General features: G+C 47.4%; 1 non-coding gene and 1 pseudogene across 1 annotated transcript; both read right to left on the bottom strand.

The window, feature by feature from the left end:
* Nucleotides 1-7,206, bottom strand: part of LOC120381658 — a 236,374-nt pseudogene that overhangs the window by 164,066 nt on the left and 65,102 nt on the right.
* TRNAA-UGC lies at nt 4,413-4,484 on the bottom strand. The gene has a single exon. It is a non-coding gene; the product is annotated as a tRNA-Ala (tRNA).

Genomic DNA, 7,206 nt, shown 5'->3' with positions numbered 1-7,206 from the left:
TTTGCCCAACAATTTTATATTTCTTCTATATGTCAATAATTTATTCTTGCCTTAAACTCCAAACTAATTTGCCCGGTACCGATGTTAGACTTACTGGTCTGTAATTGCTGGGATCACCTCTAGAAACCCTTTTAAAATATTGGCATTACATTAGCTAACTTCCAGTCATTGGGTACGAAGAAGCCGATTCAAGGACAGGTTACAAACCATAGTTAATAGTTCCAGCAACTTCACATTTGGGTTCTCAGACTCTTGGGTGAAATGCCATCTGGTCCTGGTGACTTGTTAATGTTGAGTTTATCAATTAATTCCAAAACCTGCTCCGTGGCACTTCAGTCTGTGACAGTTCCTCAGATTTATCACCTACAATTTGGCAATGTTTATGCTCCTTTCTAGGATTTGATTCCACTTTTAAAGGAGATGTTTTGTCTCTCACTGCTTCTTTTACATGGTTGTTAAGCGGTGGTCTTTTAGTTCTTTTACTGTGTTTTTCTTAGAATTGGGGTATACATTTAAGTTGGGCCTCTATTATTTATTATCGTTAAAGTGTCCATGCAGCTTACAGAGATTTCACTTCCAGTCACTGTACCTTTTAATTTCTGTTTAACTAACCCCTCATTTTGTATAGACCCTTTTTAAATTAAATGCCACAGCGTTGGGCTTTTGAGATATTCTTCCCACCACAGGGATGTTAAATGTTATTATATTATGCCGTTTATTTCGAGCAACTGCGGTTGTCGGAGAGTACAGGCAAATGAGTTTCCCCTCCCGAGTGAGTCTCAGTTAGATAAACAATTAAGGCAACATTTATACCTTTGCGACATACAGTAAGGAGCAACAACTGCATTTTGTTTGTACATATTTCTTTCTGATAGCTTACTTCTCTCAACGCAATTTCTGCTACAATCTGCATTCTATTCTTATCTAACACAAGGTTGAAAACCAGCATCTTACAGTTCTTTTCCGCTCATGCATATGTAAGTCTCCGTTATTAGCTGTTAGTTAGCCTAGTAAATATATCAAGTCTGAGAAAACACAGTTATATGAAGCAAAACAAAATCACAAACAGAAATGTCATTGGAATTCAAAAATTAAAAGAGAAAATGCAATTCCATCACTTCATTGTATCTAGGCCATTCCTGTATCGAGAGTACCCGCTAAAGAGATACCTGTGTGTATGGGAAAAATGGAGGAACTCATAGCACAGCCTGGACATGAAACTCAACTGCTCCCAGGTGCCACAGTAAAACCCTTTCCCTGCTGTGATGTTGATGATTTTATGAAAATATGCTAATGGGTGTGAATATAATGTAACTGGAACATGCTTCATGCAAAGGTCTCTTGTGCAGTATCATTACAAAAGCTTATTATCTACTGTGTGTGTTCAGACTATTTGTATGAACCGATCTTTCCTGTACCCTGGAAGCTAGAAATATAAACTATAACTCTGAGGTCCTGTTCTAAGCTGTGACATGCAAAGTGTGGGCCATTAACCAGGACAATTGATTTCTGGAGATGGCTCTGTCCTGCACTCATCTGTGAGTCAGGCCACAGGAACAATGAAGGCTTGGGGGTCTCACAGGGCATGTGACCATGTCACCTGGTACAGAATCCATCTTAAACCTCAGGCTTTTCCCAGAGAGAGACAAGATTCCTGCCTTGTACCAAAGCTGTTTAAGGGGTGGAACAGAAGAAAGGTGGCTGCAGTCATGAGAAATCCCCGAGCTACCACCTGAGCTGGAACAAGGACTATACCAGGTGCAAAGATTGGGCTCAGACAAGAAATAAGTCTAGTCTGCAAAGAAGCTATTGGAAGATCTCTGAGGGTGAGATTTTATCTGTATTGAGTTTCATACTGTATTAGTCTTAGACTTGCATGTTTTTGTTTTATTTTGCTCTATGGAGATACAAACTCCACAGAGAAGGAAAAGTTAATGCCTTAGAAAAATCTGTGTGTGTTAGAGTGTCTAGGAACCACTCTCCTATAGCTTCTTTTCTCTGATTTCCTTTAGAAAATCTGAAGTAGGGAGCAGAAAACCATTGTCTTTTCTGAGGTGTGAGCTCAGGACCTACTGAGTATGAGACTGACATGCTGCCAACTATGCTAAGAAGGCCCAGGAAAATGTTTAGGCTCAGTGCATATAGGATCCTCCTACAGCAGTGACTGGAGCAGGGAAGGAACTGGAAGAAGCAGAGAGATCTGGTGCCCACAGACCTGTCCTAGCCTCTTTCTCAGCAGCAAAGAAATCAATTTGCCCTTCCAGTGAACAATCTGCTGGAACTAATGGAAGCACAGGGGATGTTTCTAAGTATGCACCCACCTCTACATTTTAGAACTTACTCTCCTTTTCTAGTGTAGCACTTTGTATATGAATTAGCAAAACAAACTACACAGGTAAGAGAAAAAAGGGCTTGAGAGAAAGCTTGAACTCATAACCTCAACAGATGGCCCCTCTGCACTAACCAGTTGCACCTGAATATGTTTTTAAACACATTTGGGAAGCAGGCAGTTATCAGTCTCTGTGGTTCACACCTTTGCCTGGTAATTGAAGGCTGCTGGTTCAAACTTAACTCAAGATGCGGCTTTGCGATGAGACTCCAGTACATTTTAACAGGAAGAAAATCTCCTCTATTCTGGCTTTGCCCCATTAGACTCCTTCTGCCCATCTTCTCCCCCTCCCCCAGTCTCTTTCCTTCCCCACTGGGGCCATGCAGAGAGGAGCCCCAGTCAGTCTCTGTCACAGAGAGTCTGTATCCCATAAAGGGAGGGAGGGGTCTCTCTAAAACACTGATAATGGGGAGGGGAGTGGTGTGCGTGGTTAGGGGGAGATAGGATGGAGAGCTAACAGTGGGGCACAGAGAGATTCCCCCAGATTTGGGAGATCCCCTGCTGCCCCCTATCAGCCAGCTGTGAGAAGAACAACTGTTGGCATGGAGGGTCTCCACATGCTGCCCCCGCCCCAACTGCCAACTCTGCCAACTGTGGCAATGGGAGCTGCGGGGGTGGAGTCTGTGGGTAGCAGTGCGCCAGAGGCGCCCAGACCCTCCAGCTTAGGGGCTGCGGGTTGCTTTTGGGAGATGCCCGAGGTAAATGCTGCACCCTTCACCCTCTCCTGCAACCCCTGCCCCAGCCCAGACCCCACACCTGCACCCAACCTCCCTCCAAGAGCCTGCCCCCCACACTGCCTCCTTCACCACAACCCCCTGACTGAGCCCAGACCCTGCACCCAAACTCTCCCAGGCCCAACCCTCTCCCTCCACAACCAAACTCCTTCCCAGAGCCTTACACAGGTGTGTGTGGCAGGTGGGGCAGGACTTTGTCCCATTCTGAGCACCACCAAAAATTATACTGGGGAAACCTGCCACCTCTGTCCAGCCCAATCTTCTGCTGATGCACCTCAGCCCACACCCGTGCAGGGTTTGAAGCTTCCGTTGCTTAAATTCCAGGACACGGAGGGTTTTCAGCTCCCCTTTGCCCAGAGGAACCTTCACCCCCACTCCTAACCAGGTTCTTGTCCATGGGATCACTGTAGGGGGCTGGGTCCCTCGGTGTCTTTCTCTGTCTAGGACAGGCCTGGGTGCAATAACTGGGGGCATCTGGGCACCCAGGACCTTCTGTGGTCCCATCTGCCATTGACTCCAGCCTTTTTCTATCCATCGTCAGCACCATCCCAAGCCAGCAGCACTCGCCTCAAAAAAGACAGAGTCCAGTGGCACCTTACAGACTAACAGATGTATTGAGCATAAGCTTCCATGGTGAATCCCACTTCGTCAGATGAATGTAGTGGAAATTTGCAGGGGGCAGGTATAAATATGCAGGCAGAATCAGTCTAGAGATAAGGAGGTTAGTTCAATCAGGAGGATGAGACCCTCTTCTAGCAGTTGAGGTGTGATCACCAAGGGAGGAGAAACTGCTTTTGTAGTTGGCTAGCCAGTCACAGAATTCCCACTCCATTCATCTGACAGAAGTGGGGTTCACCCATGAAAGCTCATGCTCCAATCGATCTGTTAGTCTAGAAGGTGCCACAGGACTCTGTCGCCTTTTACAGATCCAGACTAACGGCTACCCCTCTGATACTCAAAAGACAGTGTCCCCTGCTGGGAGTAAATCATTGACCCCTCTCCTCCCTGAGCACTGACTGCCCCTCTGTTTCCTTGCCTCTCAGGCTGTGCAAATGGGACCTTTCCCTCCAGTGCTGGAGGATTCGCCCTTCTCATCTACCATTGTCCCAGAAAAAGCAGCACAGCGGGTGGGAATCTTAAATGTACCGAGGTGACTTAGGAGCAGAACCCCCAGACCTTCCATGCAATTGTCACTTGCCTCACTGAGCAGGACTGAAACTGGTGCAGGGAGACTGGTGGGCCACATCCCCGCTGGGCATGAGCAAAGCAGCAGGGTGAAAAAATGACCATGAAGATGCTGGGGATTGAACCCAGGGCCTCATACACGCAAAGCATGTGCTCAACCACTGAGCTACATCCCCTAGCAGGTTGTGTTTGCTATAGGTTTACACTCAGAGCGCTCCTGTTTCCAGAGCATCCAGTGACCTATAAGCTTCACAAGAAGCCCATTCCCCTCTCTGAGGACCAATCCTGCTTTCCTGGAGGTGACTTGTTCATAGGGGTCACTTTTCAGCAGGGCCAGATTCTATGTGTGGGGCACAGGTGTGGCTGCCCTGGTCTCAGGGTGCAGAGATACACTCAGCCATCTCTCCCTGCATTGGGTTGGGGTGCAGCAATCCCCTGCTGCAAGGTCATGGTGGGGGATGCTGTGAGCAGCTCAACACCTCACCCTAGTGGCAGAAGTGGTGTGGGGATCTCCAGGTGTTTCTAGGATCTGCTAGGCATTTCCACCTGCCTGTAAACTCCAGCTTTCCCCAGCACATTCACTGCGGTGCAATTGGGTCACTGTTTCCATGGCTGAACAGCAAAGAATGGCTCCAGTTTTCCCTTCTATCGGCAGCAGGATTAGCCTGTGTCGGTGGTTAATGAGGTGGATCTAGTTGTAGATTGTTATTCATTCCCACCTTGACAATTCACACAGTCCCATTCCCAGCACCTCAGTGATCCTGGTAGCAGGGGTTGGGTCCTGAGATTTTCAGGGTTCTTTTCCCCTCCACCTGGAGTGAACTCAGCTTTTCCCCATCCCAGACAATCCATGAAATAGCAACAGCAGCATAAAGAAAGAGGGGAGGGAACATCTCACGGCCAGGGCTGGATGTGCCCAGAGCCCCCTGCTTGTCCATTGTTTCCATGGAATTTGGCCCCCTGCTTTGCACAAGGGACAGAGAAAGATCTTGCTGTTCCTGTGTCTGTGCAAAGAAAATTGTGCTTCTGTATGAAAGAGAGGCGGGAAATGGCCCCATGATGGGGCAATAGCCTCAGGGTTAAGAGCAAAGGACAATGATGGGAAGGTTCACAATTGACTCATACAAAGGTGCAGGTTTGGCAGTTACACTGGGAAATTCAGGCTCAGGTTGGCCACCCTGGTCTAGGTGTAGAAGTCACAACATTTAAACTTGAAAGAGGGGCCAATTTCCCCATCATTTCACACCTTTACACCCAAACACGATGACTTTCTGAATGAACCCTCCTCGTTCAGCCAGAAGATCTTGGGGTGGATGTAGGAGTCACTGGGTAAAATTCTCTGGTCTCTGTTCTGAATCAGGTCAGAGCAGAGGTACCTAGTGATCTAGTCTGGCTGTAAAATCTATAGATCAACACCATTAATATGAAATTAATCCTCAGAAACAGCTGTTCCCCACCCAGGCCCCAGCAAAGGGCTCTCAGGGAAGGGCTGTTGAGGAAGGAAAGAAGAAAGACGTCCTTCTCCCTCTGGAGGAACCAGGCTCTGCGCTTTTGACAGAAAGGAGGAAGGAAATGGCCACACGATGGCAGCAGAATCTAAGAAATGAAACACAATAGGCTTATGTCCACTCTGCAATGAAACACCCAGGGCTGCCCCATACCAGCTCAGGCTCCCGGGGCTTGGGCTGTGGGTGGTAAATTTGCAGTGTAGATATCTCGGCTCAGGCTCAATGCCGGGCTCTGAGACCCCATAAGGCTGGGAGGAGTTAAAAAAAGGTAGCACGGCAGGGGAGTATTACCCTGGTCTCAATGGCATTTCTCCATCGGTCTGTCTGCTTTGGGGCAGGGACAATAACACGTCCTGCTGCTTTTGTTATTTCAAAGGGCGGGTTAGGATTTTCATTCTCACACATGGTGCACGAAGCAGGACTCAACCATCAGGTGTAAACTAAACAGGCTGCCCACAGATTCTGGCAGCCACAATGAGCATTTGGTGTGAGCTCAGACCTGACCCTGTCCCAGAGGACGGGGTCATCTGTGAGGACTGGACCACTGACCTATCAGCTCCTAACTCCCAGTAACTCTATCCTCAGTGCCTGTGAGTGTAATTTAAACCATCAAAAGAGTCATAGTGGGCTAGACCATAGTCTGGACTTCAGGTCTGGAAAGAGCTGGCACAATCCATAGACCAGGTTGTTATATAAAATGCACATGGATTTTAACCCTTCACATACAGTAATGGGAAAGTTCTTGGTTCAGGCTGGTAGCAGTGATGGAATAAACTGCAGGTTCAAATCAAGTCTCTGGAGTACATCCGCAGCTGGGATGGGTCATTCAGTCCTTTGTCTAGAGCTTCAGTTTGTAGCAAAGTCCTCCAGAGGTATGAAGCAGGACTGAAGACAAGATGGAGATGAGGCATCAGCCTTTACTAGTCTCTTGCCATGTGGTCTTAGCTTTATTTGTCCCAAGTACACTCTATCCAGCACGTGGCGTAGAAAAACCTTAGAGTTCGTCCATAGGCAGGTCCCTGCAGACCATGCAGAGTCACAAGGCGTATCTGCCTTCTCTCAGTGGGTCGATTGTGTAGCTGATGGTTCTTAATGGGCCATGAAGCAGGCTAGGCAGAACTGACACCAACTTATCTGGGGTGTTCCCCAGAAGCAGAGCACAAGTTTGAAATATGGACAGAACAGAGCCAATACTTATAACATCAACTACAAAATGATACACATCTAGAGATGGCATCATTATAATCAGCCAATCAGAACCTCTCCATAGACCCCTTACACGACAACCTTTCTACAATATTGTCTGCAAATATAGAACAACAGTCGCAATGGTGATCTATACAGTTACAGATTATGTCAGTAATGTCACAGGAGGTGACATGGCATCAGT

This window comes from Mauremys reevesii, linkage group 14 (assembly GCF_016161935.1).
Source record: "Mauremys reevesii isolate NIE-2019 linkage group 14, ASM1616193v1, whole genome shotgun sequence".
Lineage (NCBI taxonomy): Eukaryota > Metazoa > Chordata > Testudines > Geoemydidae > Mauremys > Mauremys reevesii.
Note: the sequence above shows the minus strand (reverse complement) of the source record. Positions and strands in the feature narration are given on the sequence as shown.